The sequence below is a fragment of the Bos indicus x Bos taurus genome, chromosome 16 (assembly GCF_003369695.1).
Source record: "Bos indicus x Bos taurus breed Angus x Brahman F1 hybrid chromosome 16, Bos_hybrid_MaternalHap_v2.0, whole genome shotgun sequence".
Taxonomy (NCBI): Eukaryota; Metazoa; Chordata; class Mammalia; order Artiodactyla; family Bovidae; genus Bos; species Bos indicus x Bos taurus.
In genome coordinates this window covers 21,492,220-21,509,079 of record NC_040091.1, presented here as the reverse complement: position 1 = coordinate 21,509,079, position 16,860 = coordinate 21,492,220, and positions in this window count along the sequence as shown.

Genomic DNA, 16,860 nt, shown 5'->3' with positions numbered 1-16,860 from the left:
AAGTACTGGAGTTTCAGCTTTAGCATCATTCCTTCCAAAGAAATCCCAGGGCTGATCTCCTTCATAATGGACTGGTTGGATCTCCTTGCAGTCCAAGGGACTCTCAAGAGTCTTCTCCAACACCACAGTTCAAAAGCATCAATTCTTCGGCACTCAGCTTTCTTCACAGTCCAACTCTCACATCCATACATGACCACAGGAAAAACCATATAGATACATGTATATGTATAACTGAATCACTGTTGTACACCTGAAATTATCACAAAGTTGTTAATCAACTATACTCCAATATAAAAAGAAAAGTTTTTAAAAGTCATCAATTAATATGTTGACTGGGTTAAAGATGATGATTAAAGCCCTTGGCACAAGATTAAAAGTTCCCTTTTGAGTTCACAGCATCTGTTGTGTGTATTCTCTAAACCTAGCCCTTCAACTCATTACAAAGCCCCTTCATTGTTTAGATCATTCAAATGGTGTGTATTTACTTTGTCTACAAAGATATCATGGACGTGTTTGTCAAACTCCTCATTCAAGTAACACAACTATAACAAAAACAAAAATTTATTGTGTCTGTGCCAGGAACTCTGCTTAAGAACAAATAATGTCAAATTACATATTAAAGCTCGTGAAGTCTACAATAACTCCTACAACTACCAGATTTTTCTAATCTGCCAATCTATTAATACTGTCTTTTTGCTACATATCTCTGTCCAATGGATTGCATTTTTATGCCTTCTTTTGGAGAGAAGTCTATTAAACATGCAATTTTTTTGGATGTTAGTTTTGACACAAACTTCCCAAATAAATTAAATCATATAACTTCCTTCCTCCAGGATCATACATTATTCAGAGGAACATAGTTGGAAATCATTTTACTGACCTTTAGTACAGCTTTTTCAAACCTTTTCAATAACTTGCCATGTGCTTCATTTCTTTATGACTTTGACTATAATTTATTCCATTTAAATGCTTCAACTTCACCCCTCCTTCCTATTTTCAATGCCATATATTCCAAAAGAGTTGTGATTATTCTCAAGAGAGAAATTTCTCTCCCATCTGAAAATTTTAGATTTTTATAGATATTCTCCATGGGGTTCTATCACACAGTCTCTTATTGTTACTGTCACAGAATTCCCTCAGCTAGATTCCAGCTTCTTCAAGGTCAGAAGACTCCTTTATGTTTTTATTCAGAATTTTACCTATTATAATAATGCATCTATAGCAGACGCTTAATCAAATCTGTGGATTGGCTCAAAACCTAAATCTGTTAACCTCTGCAATTGTCACTATGGATGCTTTATAGGAGATGTTCTTGGAGATAACGTGGATGTGGGGTACTTCCCAGTATATCCATGGACATACACAATCCCAAATGGGAGAAATTACATATCAGAGTCATCATCCATCCAGTAGAATATTAGCTTTCTCAGCTTCTGAATCTAGAAGTAGACGTAGAAATTTGAATTAGGAGTCTAAGAGCTGACAAATATATTCTTGTCCAACAAAAACAACTCACTTCAAATTAGCAGTGATGAGAATATCATGTCTCCAAGATGAGCCCTTGAACCTGAGAATGAGTGGGCCTAGAGGCTGAGCTGCTGGATCCTGAGTCCTGCCTCACCTTCATATATAAGGCCGGGAGCTCTGGTCCCAGGCTTACTCAAGAACATTAGTACAATCACTTCCTGGGGATTATTTTGGTTGCAAGAGTCACAAACCCAGAGATGGAGGAGTAATCACATCCATGAGCTCTTTTAATAATAAATTGTTTGCTTGCATTTCAGCTGAGAGTGGTTGGATTGGCCTCATTTTAGACTCAGCAAACATCTCAAGCTGGTTTTCCAATGCTTTTGATCTTCTATAACCCAAGTATGTTTAGCTAAGCACTATCCCCTTAATTTTTAAAACCCACACATACTTTATAGGAAATGTTGCTCACATTGTTTTGACTCATTTACATGATAAATCATCACAATTTTATTTGGGAAGGGTGTTTTGATGTCCAAGAAGACTTTTCAAGCATTTTTATAAGCTGTTTTTCTTAAAAACAGGAAGCTGCATTTTTGCCAAGAATAAACAAACTGAAAGCTCAAGAGGCAGGAGGTTGCTTGAAAAACTCCAAACCCACAAGGTTGAGTGGGTTCGAAACTTGGCACCACACCTTTCCTCATCCTTTTGTTTCATGTGGTTCCTTGTTTCCCTCCTAAAAATAAACCTCTAAAGCCAAACTAGGATGCAGAGGAAAAGAGCAAACAGGAAGCGAAGAGAAACAACAAACGGAGGTGAAATTGAAGCCATGCTTTATTTCCCAGGCATCTCTCAGAGACACCAAGGACTTTATGCACTGGGAAACCGAGGCACTGGAACACAAATTGCTCTCGGGATCCCAGTGCCGATTCGATCCAAGCCAAGCAACCAAGACAACACTCTTTTTGCCTGCTGTCTTCAGCCCTCACCCTCCGCTGTCAGGCCTTCTGCTTACAGACAGGACACACAGTTTATGCCCTCCATCCAAAAGATGAGCCTGGTCCCAGTCTTAGATCAGCTGTAAATCACCAAGCCTCGCTGCTTCCAAAAGCCAGAAAGCACCTCATCATGTGTTTTCAACTCTGCCAAAGAAACAGGCCCTGCCCGGTTTTGATTCTGTTCGGGTCTCAGAAATAAGTTTTCAGTGCTGTGCGTGGGAGTTGGCGATGTGGGTGGGCAACTCGGAGCAACCCTCACCATTCCACAGGAAAAACATTGTTGGCTCCAGGCAGAGTCGTTCCCAAGTATTGGCAGATTCCTTTGCCTGGTGCTTTGGTTCCCAGAGGTAGGCATCTCTGAAATTTAGGTCCACTTCCAAATATTCTGAACAAAATGCAAAGCACTCCCTGGCTTCACTTTCCAAGGCAGCGGGTGCCAGAAACCTATCTGCATTTTTTCCCTTTTATATCCTAATTCGGAACTTAGTTTTCTTTTTACATTTGGCCCTAGAATCCCAGGGAAAGAGAGGGGAGGCAGAAACCAACAAAAAAGCCATTCAGCCCAAGTTAACCAATGTTAAAAAAGTGAAATAATCATTTTGGTAAAGCTTTTAGATCCACATGGCATGGCATTTCTAAATCATATGACCATGAAGCTGAAAAACAGTATTTTCCCCATCCTATCCCTCATTCTAAATCAAATTAAGACTAAATTTTATCTTTTAAAAAAAATCATAAAATACGTAATTTATCTTTCTCTCAGGCTGTCTCAGAGACATGCAAAAATTCCACCACATTTAAAGAGATCAAATGTACATATGGAATTTTTATTAGAAATTTAAGGGGCATGGTTATACCCAGTTCAATTCTATAGCATGTTTCCACCTGTTGCCACTTATAACAAACTCAATGCACTCCCCACACTAATGTTATTGAGTTACTTATACCCTGACCTCTTAGAGAAGCTAAAGAGGCAAGATAACAGGATGCAAATATATTTTGCTGTTTGTGGTTTTTTCACAAACGAGAAATATTTTCTTCCTTCTCAAAAGATTGTTGTTATTGTTCAGTCACTAAGTCATGTCTGACTCTTTGCAACCCCATGGTCTGTGGCATGCCAGGCTTCCCTGTCCTTTACTATCTCCAGGAGTTTGCTCAAATTCATGTTCATTGGGTTGGTGATGCTATTCAACCATCTCATCCTCTGTTGCCCCCTTCTCTTCCTGCCCATGTTTCCCAGCATAAGGGTCTTTTCCAGTGAGTCAGCTCTCCACATCAGGTGGCCTATTGGAGCTTCAGTTTCAGCATCAGTCCTTTCAATGAATATTCAGGGTTGATTTTCTTTAGAATTGATTGGTTTGATCCCCATGCTGTCAAAGGGACTCTAAAGCATCTTCTGCAGCACCACAATTCAAAAGCATCAATTCTTCCATGCTCACCCTTCTTTATGGTCCAACTCTCACATCTGTTCTTGACTACTGGAAAAACCATAGCTTTGACTATACAGAACTGTCGGGAAAGTGATGTCTCTTGCTTTCAACTATGCTGTCTAGATTTGCCATAGCTTTTCTGAATGCTATGCATACATCAAGAAAAGACTATTAAAGAACTGTTAAAATGCCTGTGAAAGGGGTAAAGATTTTTACTCCCTTTATCTTCCTTTCCTCTCTCCCTTTGAAAGAGGCATCTCTGACAAGGCTATTTCTCTGTTGGGACAGTAATAACTGTCACCAGGCATGTGTAGAGGGGGAAATCACAGTTGGGGGATTTGGGGCTAATAAAAACCCTATAGTTTGGCAGAGTAGAACCAGACAGAGGCCATGAATAAGGAGAGGAAACCTCACAGAAGGATAAGCTATAATCATAGAATGTGATATGCTTAGAAGGGAATTCTATCACTGAAACCCATCTAGACCCAAAACAAAAAACATGAACTTACAAAACCAAAACACAAAGCCACTGATATGGGCCAACACTTGATAATCATTAAGGCTCCCTCCAAATCCCACGTGATCCTCAGGATCCCTTTCCAGGGATTTTTATCGTTTCATTAAATGTATGCGTATAAAACCCAATGCATACTCACTGGTCAGATCCGACAAATAGAGATGACGATGGGTGGGAGGGATGATCAATATTGCAGTAGCATTTCTTAGACCTTACAAATCATCATCTGGAATTGGTATACTTAGCTGAAATTTAGAAGGTGATGAAATGTGCTTTGAAAATAAATGTATTATTTTAAAATAATACATTTAGGTAATAATACAAATCCTGATTTTAACTTACAAGCAAGCCAAACAATATATAAGTTGTTTTTCTCATTAATTTATAAATCATTCTTTCTTATCTGATTGAAAACACTCAGAGAAGGGATAGAAAGAGAAAGGGATAGAAAGTTCTCTCTTTCTGAATTATCATCTACAACAGACACCTGCTACCTCATAAAGAGTTCATTATCTCCCTCTCCAAGCCATTTCCTTCCAACTTCCCTCTTTCTGTCCATGGCATCATGATTCTCAAATCACTCAAACTGAGCATCTTGAAATAAACTCCCACACTCCTTGTCCTCCTTCTAGCCCCCTACATCCATTCATTCTACAGGTGCTGGCACTTCTTGCTCTTCGGTGCCTCTAAGCTACTCTTCCCTTGTAAAATTACTTAATTAATTAATTTGACTGCATGGGATCTTAGCTGTGTCATGCAGGATCTTCATTGCAGTGCTTGGAGCTCTCTAGTTGTGGCTTGAGAGAGCCACATGCCACATACTCCTTGGCATGTAGGATCTTAGTTCTCTGACCAGGGGTTGAACCCGAGTCCCCTGCACTGAAAGGTGGATTCTTAACCACTGGACCACCAGGGAAGTCCCTACTCTTCCCTTTTTATTGGTCACTGTCAGCATCCTAGCTCAGCCCTAATCATGTCTAACCTCACCTCTTATATGTTTCCTGACAGGGATCCCTGTTTCCATTCCTTACTCCAACCAAGCAAACTGAATTATCATAGCCAAAATAAACTTCCATGATATTTCTTTGCATAATTAATGCAAAGTTTTGAGTATGACAGTTACTTTATCCATATGTGTTCTATGAGTAAATCTTTGATTCAAGAGCTTTTGGTAACTACGCTATTTCCCACTAAGGAAAGTTCCAAACCTTTCACCCAGAATTAGATGACAACAATTATCTGGTCCCCATTACTATTTCTAAACCTCATGTGCCACTGTTCCTTTCTTTGAAAACACTACTTGAGTTAAATTATCTATCCATTGTTCCCCAAGAAATCATCCAGAATTCTCTCCCCATATCTTGGTTTATTCAATGTCGTATGTCCAAAACTCCTCCACAATCTATTCAAGTACCTCAATTCTACCTGTTTTTATCTGAGCCTGACTTCTACCTTCTCTGGACTGTTGTATTAAACTTTCACTTATCACATGACCTTTCCTAATGTCTATTTTTTTGTTTCTCAAACTATCCTGAAATAATAAGGATGTTGAGAATTCATCTCTACAATTACCTCTCTCCTAATTAAAAGTGCTATTTGTATCTATATAACCCTTTGGGCTTCCCTGTCAGCAAGAGTGGAGAAGGCAATGGCACCCCACTCCAGTACTCTTGCCTGGAAAATCCCCATGGATGGAGGAGCCTGGTAGGCTGCAGTCCATGGGGTCGCTGAGAGTTGGACATGACTCAGCGACTTCACTTTCACTTTTCACTTCCATGCACTGGAGAAGGAAATGGCAACCCACTCTAGTGTTCTTGCCTGGAGAATCCCAGGGACGAGGGAGCCTGGTGGGCTGCTATCTATGGGGTAGCACAGGGTTGGACACGACTGAAGCAATGCAGCAGCAGCAGCAGCAACAGCGAGCAAGAGACCTGCAGGAGACCCAGGTTGATCACTGGGTCAAGAAGAACCCCTGGAGAGGAAATGGCTACCCACTCCAGTATTCTTGCCTGGAAAATTCCATGGGCAGAGGAGCCTGGAAGGCTGTTGTCCATGGGGTCGCAAAGAATCAGATACGTCTGAGCAACTAACACACACACACACACACACACACGTAATACTTCATTTAAGAAACATAACCTTTGCCAGAAATAAGCTAGAGAATTAATAAACTAGAGGAGCTGCTAGGTGTTTTAGACTCAGTTCACATATCATTCTCATGCCAGTGCTAAGAAGATAAATATTCCATCTAGTTAATCATCCAGGAAAATGAGACTTAAATAACAGGAAGATATCCAAAACTCACAGAGTAGTAAGTGCCACTAGCAGAATTCAATCAAGGATTTATAGAGATAATTAAATAAAATAATGCACAGGTCTGGAATAGAATATGCCCTTAATGCATGCTAAGTAATATTAATGGGTCTAGAGAACATTTTGAGTGATATTCTTCATTTCCTCCAGAGAAGTAAGTTGTGAGGCACTAGCCAAAGTACCTAAGAGTCTTTGTGGATTTTCTCCCCAAAGGTTTAAGTGCGTAGGAGATTTTGGATGATTTGTGGGGAGATAAGTGGAAATTTTGTGAGGAGAGACAGAATGTATTAGAGCAAAACAGGTTTTTCTCTTCCCCACCTTCCTCCAATAGAGGGAGCTACCTGAGCTAGAGGGGTAGGTAGTGAGAAGACTTAAGAGGAAGATGGGAGAGACTTTGGCAGATTCTGGGTTGGTGAAAACCCAAGATCAATGTTCCGGCAGCACCAGGAAAGTCTATTAGACACCTAAAAATGAATATCATGTAAATTAGCCCCCAATTTTCCCAACAACTTGTTCTTCCAACAGTCTTTCTTTTGGGGGAAAGAACTTGGAGTCCTTTGAATGATTATCTCTAGCTCCCATTGCACACCCAATCAATCAGATTAGTTCTCCAGTTCTCTCCTCAGAATCTGACCAGATTTTTGCCAACTCCAAATCGTTGTTCAAGCTTGAATGATGACAGTAGCCTTTTGTCTCTTTCCTGAATTATTTCAGTAGTCTCCTAACTTGTTTCCTTACTTCTGCCCTTGCCTTGCTACAATTTATTCTCAGTCCATGAGCCAGAGGGAGCCTGTTAAAACATAAATTAGACTACACCAACCCCTTCTTAAAACCCTCTGGAGGCTGCCCCATCACTCTGAGTGGAAGTCTGTAGAATAACTCACGACTTCTTCAGTTCAGTTCAGTCTCTCTGTCCTGTCTGACTCTTTGCGACCCCATGAATCGCAGCACGCCAGGCCTCCCTGTCCATTACCAACTCCCGGAGTTCACTCAGACTCACGTCCATTGAGTCGGTGATGCCATCCAGCCATCTCATCCTCTATCGTCCCCTTCTCCTCCTGTCCCCAGTCCGTCCCAGCATCAGAATCTATTCCAATGAGTAAACTCTTCGCATGAGGTGACCAAAATACTGGAGTTTCAGCTTTAAAATCATTCCTTCCAAAGAAATCCCAGGGCTGATCTCCTTCAGAATGGACTGGTTGGATCTCCTTGCAGTCCAAGGGACTCTCAAGAGTCTTCTCCAACACCACAGTTCAAAAGCATCAATTCTTCGGCGCTCAGTCTTCTTCACAGTCCAACTCTCACATCCATACATGACCACAGGAAAAACTATAGCCTTGACTAGACGAACCTTTGTTGGCAAAGTAATGTCTCTGCTTTTGAATATGCTATCTAGGTTGGTCATAACTTTCCTTCCAAGGAGTAAGCGTCTTTTAATGTCATGGCTGCAGTCACCATCTGCAGTGATTTTGGAGCCCCCAAAAATAAAGTCTGACACTGTTTCCACTGTTTCCCCATCTATTTCCCATGAAGTGATGGGACCAGATGCCATGATCTTCATTTTCTGAATGCTGAGCTTTAAGCCAACTTCGTCACTCTCCTCTTTCACTTTCATCAAAGAGGCTTTTTAGTTCCTCTTCACTTTCTGCCCTAAGGGTGGTGTCATCTGCATATCTGAGGTTATTGATATTTCCCCCGGCAATCTTGATTCCAGCTTGTGCTTCTTCCAGTCCAGAATTTCTCATGATATACTCTGCATATAAGTTAAATAAGCAGGGTGACAATATACAGCCTTGACATACTCCTTTTCCTATTTGGAACCAGTCTGTTGTTCCATGTCCAGTTCTAACTGTTGCTTCCTGACCTGCATACCAATTTCTCAAGAGGCAGATCAGGTGGTCTGGTATTCCCATCTCTTTCAGAATTTTCCACAATTTATTGTGATCCACACAGTCAAAGGCTTTGACATAGTCAATAAAGCAGAAATAGATATTTTTCTGGAATTCTCTTGCTTTTTCCACAGTCTAGCAGATGTTGGCAATTTGATCTCTGGTTCCTCTGCCTTTTCTAAAACCAGCTTGAACATCAGGAAGTTCACACTTCACGTATTGCTGAAGCTTGGCTTGGAGAATTTTGAGCATTACTTTACTAGCGTGTGAAATGAGTGCAATTGTGCGGTAGCTGGAGCATTCTTTGGCATTGCCTTTCTTTGGGATTGGAATGAAAACTGACCTTTTCCAGTCCTGTGGCCACTGCTGAGTTTTCCAAATTTGCTGGCATATTGAGTGCAGCACTTTCACAGCATCATCTTTCAGGGTTTGGAATAGCTCAACTGGAATTCCATCACCTCCACTAGCTTTGTTCATAGTGATGCTTTCTAAGGCCACTTGACTTCACATTCCAGGATGTCTGGCTCTAGGTCAGTGATCACACCATCGTGATTATCTTGGTCATGAAGATCTTTTTTGTACAGTTCTTCTGTGTATTCTTGCCATTCTCTTCTTAATATCTTCTGCTTCTGCTAAGTCCATACCATTTCTGTCCTTTATCGAGCCCATCTTTGCATGAAATGTTCCCTTGGTATCTCTAATTTTCTTGAAGAGATCTCTAGTCTTTCCCATTCTGTTGTTTTCCTCTATTTCTTTGCATTGATCACTGAGAAAGGCTTTCTTATCTCTTCTTGCTATTCTTTGGAACTCTGCATTCAGATGTTTATATCTTTCTTTTTCTCCTTTGCTTTTTGCTTCTCTTCTTTTCACAGCTATTTGTAAGGCCTCCCCAGACAGCCATTTTGCTTTTCTGCATTTATTTTCCATGGGGATGGTCTTGATTCCTGTCTCTTGTACAATGTCATGAACTTCATTCCATAGTTCATCAGGCACTCTATCTATCAGATCTAGGCCCTTAAATCTATTTCTCACTTCCACTGTATAATCATAAGGGATTTGATTTAGGTCATACCTGAATGGTCTAGTGGTTTTCCCTACTTTCTTCAATTTCAGTCTGAATTTGGCAATAAGGAGTTCATGATCTGAGCCACAGTCAGATCCTGGTCTTGTTTTTGCTGACTGTATAGAGCTTCTCCATCTTTGGTTGCAAAGAATATAATCAATCTGATTTCAGTGTTGACCATCTGGTGATGTCCATGTATAGAGTCTTCTCTTGTGTTGTTGGAAGAGGTGTTTGTTATGACCAGTGCATTTTCTTGGCAAAACTCTATTAGTCTTTGCCCTGCTTCATTGTGTATTCCAAGGCCAAATTTGCCTGTTACTCCAGGTGTTTCTTGACTTCCTACTTTTGCATTCCAGTCCCCTATAATGAAAAGGACATCTTTTTGGGGTGTTAGTTCTAAAAGGTCTTGTAGGTTTTCATAGAACCGTTCCACTTCAGCTTCTTCAGCGTTACTGGTTGGGGCATAGACTTGGATTACTGTGATATGAATGGTTTGCCTTGGAAATGAACAGAGATCATTCTGTCACTTTTGAGATTGCATTCAAGTACTGCATTTTGGACTCTTTTGTTGACCATGATGGCCACTCCATTTCTTCTAAGGGATTCCTGCCTGCAGTAGTAGATATAATGGTCATCTGAGTTAAATTCACCCATTCCAGTCCATTTTAGTTCCCTGATTCCTAGAATGTCGACATTCACTCTTGCCATCTCTTGTTTGACCACTTCCAATTTGCCTTGATTCATGGACCTGACGTTCCAGGTTCCTATGCAATATTGCTCTTTACAGCATCAGACCTTGCTTCTATCACCAGTCACATCCACAGCTGGGTATTGTTTTTGCTTTGGCTCCATCCCTTCATTCTTTCTGGAGTTATTTCTCCACTGATCTCCAGTAGCATATCGGGCATCTACTGACCTGGGAAGTTCCTCTTTCAGTACCCTATCACAACTTCTTAGGTGACCCTAAATCACACTGCATCTGCAATCTCCTCTTTCACACTGTGTCCGTCACTGTCCTCCAGCTTTTTTGGCCTCCTCACATGTGCATGCATGCTATTTCACTCCACTCTTTGCAACCCCATGGACTGTAACCCACCAGGCTCCTCTGTCCATGGGATTCTCCAGGCAAGCACACTGGAATGGATTGCCATGCCCTCCTCCAGGGGATCTTCCTGACCCAGGTATTGAACCTACATCTCTTATTTCTCCTGCATTGGCAGGCAAGTTCTTGACCACTAGTGCCACCTGGGAAGCCCTTTGGCCTCCTTGCTTTCCCTCAAATATGGTTTTCTATTTGTATATCCATATAATCTTAATATCAGAGAAGGCGATGGCACCCCACTCCAGACTCTTGCCTGGAAAACCCCATGGATGGAGGAGCCTGGTGGGCTGCTGTCTATGGGGTCGCACAGAGTCAGACACAACTGAAGCGACTTAGCAGCAGCAGCAGCATAATCTTAATATAACACTAGCTTAAAATATAGAGGGAAATAGAAAGGTAGCTCAACATGTCAAATTATTTAATAAAATTTTAAAGTTCTTTCTCTTTCTGCTTCTGACCTTCTTTTAATGCATGTACTTAGGTATCAGGATCTAGCCTCAAATTCTCTTAACTTTTCCTCAACATTCCCTCAGTATTTTTCAGGCAACTAGTTTAAGTCTGTCTAGTAGTAATCATCCTCGGGCTTCCCAGGTGGCTCAGTAGTAAAGAATCTGCCTGCCAAGCAGGAGACGCAGGTTCAATCCCTGGGTTGGGAAGATCCCCTGGAGAAGGAAATGGCAACCTACTCCAATAGTTTTGCCTGGGAAATCTCATGGACAGAGGAGTCTTGTGGGCTACCGTCCATGGGGTCACAAAGAGTCGGACATGACTTAGCAACTAAACAGCAGCAGCAGCAGTAGTGATCATCTTCCATGTCAAAGGCTGTATTGTGTGAGTTCTAAAAATCCTGTCTTTTTAAGTTCCTGAAAATCTTCAATTTTCACCTCAAATGGCTCCTTTTTCATTTCTCACAGCAACTCTATGTGAGTCATGTTCTTCATGTTGATGTTTTTCCCTCTCTCTAATCGCTAGATTCCCTCAGAGACAGAATCTTTGTTGGCCTACTGGGGTTAGACCTGGAGGTGGGGGGTGAGCATCTGTCCTGTGGACAGGTGTCAGTACAACCAGCTGGTCATCACCTCTTGTTGGTTGGTAAAATCTTGCTGCTTTCCATTCTTCTCAAATGAAGAGCACCTGCTCCCAAACCTCACAGATCTCAAAGACTTCACCATCCTTTCAGGTCCTCCTTGGTTCTTCAGGGAAACAGAGAGGTATAAGCTTATACTCCTGTAAGCCATTGCTGTCTTTCCTCCCAAGATCTCTGCATCTGAATGAATTCTCACCATGATTCATACCCATCACCTTTTGATGCTCACTGCAAGGTTCTTTGATGAAAACCCCCAGATCTTGTCCAGACTAAAGGAGATAAAGTATCAAATCACTTCTTCAAGACCACTATGAACTTGGCTGAAATTATTCTATCCCCCAGCATCTGCCAATCTGCTCTATTCAGAAGCTAATTAGGTATGAACACGAGGAGGGTGATAAAAGTAAAGGAGATATGAAACTCATTTAAGCCCTGGTCTTCCCTGAATTCCAACTAGGGAGTTGGGTTCAGAATGTTGTATTAAAATGAAGAATAAAGAAGATATGGTACATATATAAAATAGACTACTACTCAGAATAGAGTATAAGAATGAAATAGTGACATTTGCAGCAACATAGGTAGGCCTAGAGATTATCATACTGAGTGAAGTAAGTCAGAAAGAAAAAGACAAATACCATGTGATATCACCTATATTGTGGAATATAAAATATGACTCAAATAAACTCAAATAAATATGACACAAAAAATGATTCACAGACATAGAGAACAGACTTGTGGTTGCCAAGAGGGAGGTTGATTAGGGGAGGGATGGACTGGGAGCTTGGGATTAGCAGATGCAAACTATTATATAGAGAATGGATAAACAAAGTCCTACTGTATAGCACAGGGAACTATATTCCATGTCCTATGATAAGCCATATTGGAAAAATATGATAATTTACGTGTGTGTGTGTGTGTGTGTATGAAATGGAAACAGTTTCCTGTAGAGTAGAAATTAACACAATATTGTAAATCAACTATACTTCAGTTTAAGAAATATAGCTACTAGAAAATAAAACAAAACAAAAAGCTCTTGTGCAAAACAGTAGAGTATTAGTGCAACAATAGCAATAACAAAAGTGCCTGATGAATATCTCAGTGGAGATTTTAAGAAGGCAACTGGATATACTAGGTGATGTACAGAAGGTTTGTGTGCACCTCTTCCCCAAATTCTTACATTGAAACCTGATCCCTACTATGATGGTATGTGGAGCAGGGGCCTTTTGGAAGCAATTAGGTCATGAGTTTGGAGCTTTATGATAGTATTATTGATCTTTCAAGAAGATACAAAAGCACTTGTTTCCTCTCTCTCTCCCACTGTATAAAGATACAGTAGAAAGGTATCCGTCTATAAGCCAGGAAGTAGACCATCAGACACCAGATCTGTGGGCACCTTGATCTTGGACTTTCAAGCCTCCAAAACCATGAGGGATAAATGTCTATTGTTTAAGCCACACAGTCTACAGGATTTGCTATGCAACCTGACAGAGGCATTAGGGCTTGGTTGGGGGAAAACTGTAAATTTGAGAGAACTCATGATAATCAGAGTCATGGATTCATCTAGGGGAATACAGTAGAGTGAGAAGAAAAGAAGACTCAGAATTTGGCTCCAATGTTTAAAGATCTGATCGAAGCTGGTCGGTTTAGGTAGGATACCAAGAAAGAGCAGCCAGAGTAGGAGGAAATATGAGAGAGCAGTGAGTCACAGAAGCCAGGGAAGAGGAATGTTTCAAGAAGGAAGGCATGTACAACCATGTCAACAACCGTGTCCGATACTGTTGAGAGATCAAGTAATGAGAGGAATAAAAAAAAAGTCCATCAGATTTAATAACACAACAAATATAGTAACTGTGCCAAGACCCTGAAAACAGCAGAAGGAGATAATACATGTAAGCAACTCCAAGTATTTCATTTTACTAAAGTCCATGTCTGAGATAAGCTATGATTGAAGGCTATGTAGGAATCAAAATCAGAAGAGACATAAATGGGATGTAAAAACTGGAGCCAAAAGCTTGACATCCCGTTTGTCCCTTTTCCTTTCTAATTGCTCATGTATTTAATGGACCTATTGACGCATGCTTGTTTTGCCTAGTTTTCTAAGTTTGGAGGTTTCGATTAGAAAGACTGGGGTATATTTTCCTTTTAAAATATGAGTTGATTATTTTGCCACTTCTAGTTTGATAAAGTAAACAGTTTTAAAGAGTTTGTTTTTTCCCTCACTTTTTCCCCTTAAGTTTTTCATTTCCTTACTGTCTCAATGAACATCCTGGTGTTTATGATTAAGGCAATGATTCATTCCTCCAGTAGAGTAGGTGCAGAAAGATTTCACATTGTTTTTCTTCACACAACACTAAAAGACTAACACATTTCTAACAGTTTGTTGGAACAATTGGCCAACGCAGAGAAAAAAAAAATCATCAAATCAGTAATATTCATAGGCATGTAGTCATTTGAATTGAAGATTAATCCATCAGAATAGTTCAAAATAATGTTGCTGGTTGCTGTATAAGGGTAAGTCTCTAGGACCCAAATAAAATCCGCAGCTTAAGTTTTCATGTGCCTGCCTGCTAAGTCGCTTCAGTCATGTCCTGCTCTTTTCAACCCCATGGACTGTAGCCCGCCAAGCTCCTCTGTCCATGGGATTCTCCAGGCAAGAACACTGGAGTGGGTTGCCATGCCCTTCTCCAGGGGAATCTTCCCAACTCAGGGATCAGACCTTCATCTCTTATGTCTCCTGCATTGGCATGTGGGTTCTTTACCACTAGTACCACTTGAGAAGCCACATGGTTAAAGAGTCTACCAGACACTTTTTCCAATGAAATTAAAATATGCACTCTAGGTGGGTATCAAACTTATTTTATACTGAAGTTTTGACAAAAGATGCCTTTAGAATAATTATAATAATAGGTCGAAGTCTTGACTTCATGTTCCTTGATTTAAGCATATTAATAATGTAGGGATCTATGAAAATGAAAAAAAGAAAAAGAAAAATTATTCCTAGGTGGAGAAAACCACATTGCTACTACGTGTTCATGAATCACCTTATCACTTTTTCAAGGGGTGTCAGGGTAACAATAGAAACAGTGGAAGGAGAGAGGTGGTGGTGGTCACCCGGAGATGAGTCCATGAAGGGCAGAAACCAGCTTTTCAAGATGTTGTCTTGATTCAGCATCAACTCAGAAGCTGAACGATGTAGGTAGTAAGATCTGAGCTCTCTGACAGAAGCACAGGACTCTCTCTGAACTACTGAAGGAAAACTGGTGATCTCTTACTGTGTCTGTTCCATCAAAAATAGGAGTTACGAAAGCTAAAAATAAAGTTGCCTTATGATCCACCAATCCAATCACTGGGTATATATCTGGAGAAAACTGGACTTCAAAAAGATATACACACACCACAATGTTCACAGCAGTACTATTAACAATAGCCAACACATGGAAACAAACTAAATGTCCATCAGCAGAAAAGCGGATACAAAAGATGTGGTATCTATTGAATTGGATGGCATCACTGACTCAACGGACATGAGTCTGAGCAAACTTCGGGAGATAGTGAAGGACAGGGAAGCCTGGCCTGCTGCAGTCTATGGGGCTAAAAAGAATCAGACCCAGCTTAGCGACTGAACAACAACAACAACATATACACACACACACATACACAACGGAATACTACTCAGCCATAAAAAACAAATGAAATAATACCATTTGCAGCAACATGAATGGACCTAGAGATTATCTAAAGTAAGTGAGAAAGACAAATTTCATATGATATCATTTATATGTGGAATCTAAAAAAAAGATACGAATTAACTTATTTACAAAACAGAAATAGACCCACAGACATAGAAAACAAACCTATGGTAACCAAAGGAGGGAAATGGAAGGATAAACTAGGAGTTTGGGATTAACATATACACATTACTCTATATAAAATAGATAACAAATAAGAAGCTACTGTGTAGGACAGGGAACTATACTCAATATTTTGTAATAACCTGTAAGGGAAAAGATTCTGAAAAAGAATATATATATTTACAAATTAGAATCACTCTGCTGTACACTTGAAACTAATACAACATTGTGAATCAGCTATATTTCAATTTTTAAAAATGTATTCCAGAAGGTTAGACAGGAGTATATAAAGTCAGAATGGAGTCAAATGACACAGGAGTTATTTTGCATCAGAATGGTGACGAGGAAGTCAATTTGGTTTTCAGCACCCAATCTATCATTCACTAAAGTCAAGCTTTGGGGGAACTTCCCAGCTTTCTGCTATTGCCCTCCCTAAGGGGGAAAAAAAATGACCCCAGGAGTAGGCCTTTGTGTTCATATTGGGACTTTGTGATCATTTGATTAGTCTAGGTGGAGAGACAATTAGTCTAAGTGGTAAAAGTCAGTGGGATTCTCACACTGAAAAATTCGGCCTAGAGACACAGAAATTCTGGGTAGGGATTGGTAGGTGCTTAAACTGAAAGGATACAGAAAAATAAGGCTGAGACCACCACTTTGCTATTTTCTACCGATGACAGGAAGAGAGATTCCTTTTGCAGAGAGAAGCAATGGAATAGACATACCAAGAGAACCAAAAATTAGAGACTATGTGGCCACAATGACAGCAAGATACAAAGGACTCCTGACGGCTTTTTACTGCATGTCCAGAGTCAGCAATGCTTTATTTCCATGAGATACCACTTTAGTTTCAAAATACCACTCTTTACTGAAGCTTTGATTACAACAATAACTTGCAACATAATACAAGGCGTGCATGCTAAATAACTTCAGTCATATTCAACTCTTTGCGACTATGGACTGCAGCCTGCCAGGCTCCTCTGTCCATGGGATTCTCCAGGCAAGAATATTGGAGTAGGTTGCCATGCCCTCCTCTTGGGGATCTTCCCAACCCAGGGGTCGAACCTGCATCTCTTATCTCTCCTGCATCAGCAGGTGGGCTCTTTACCACTAGCACCACCTGGGAAGACCATAATACAAGGCACT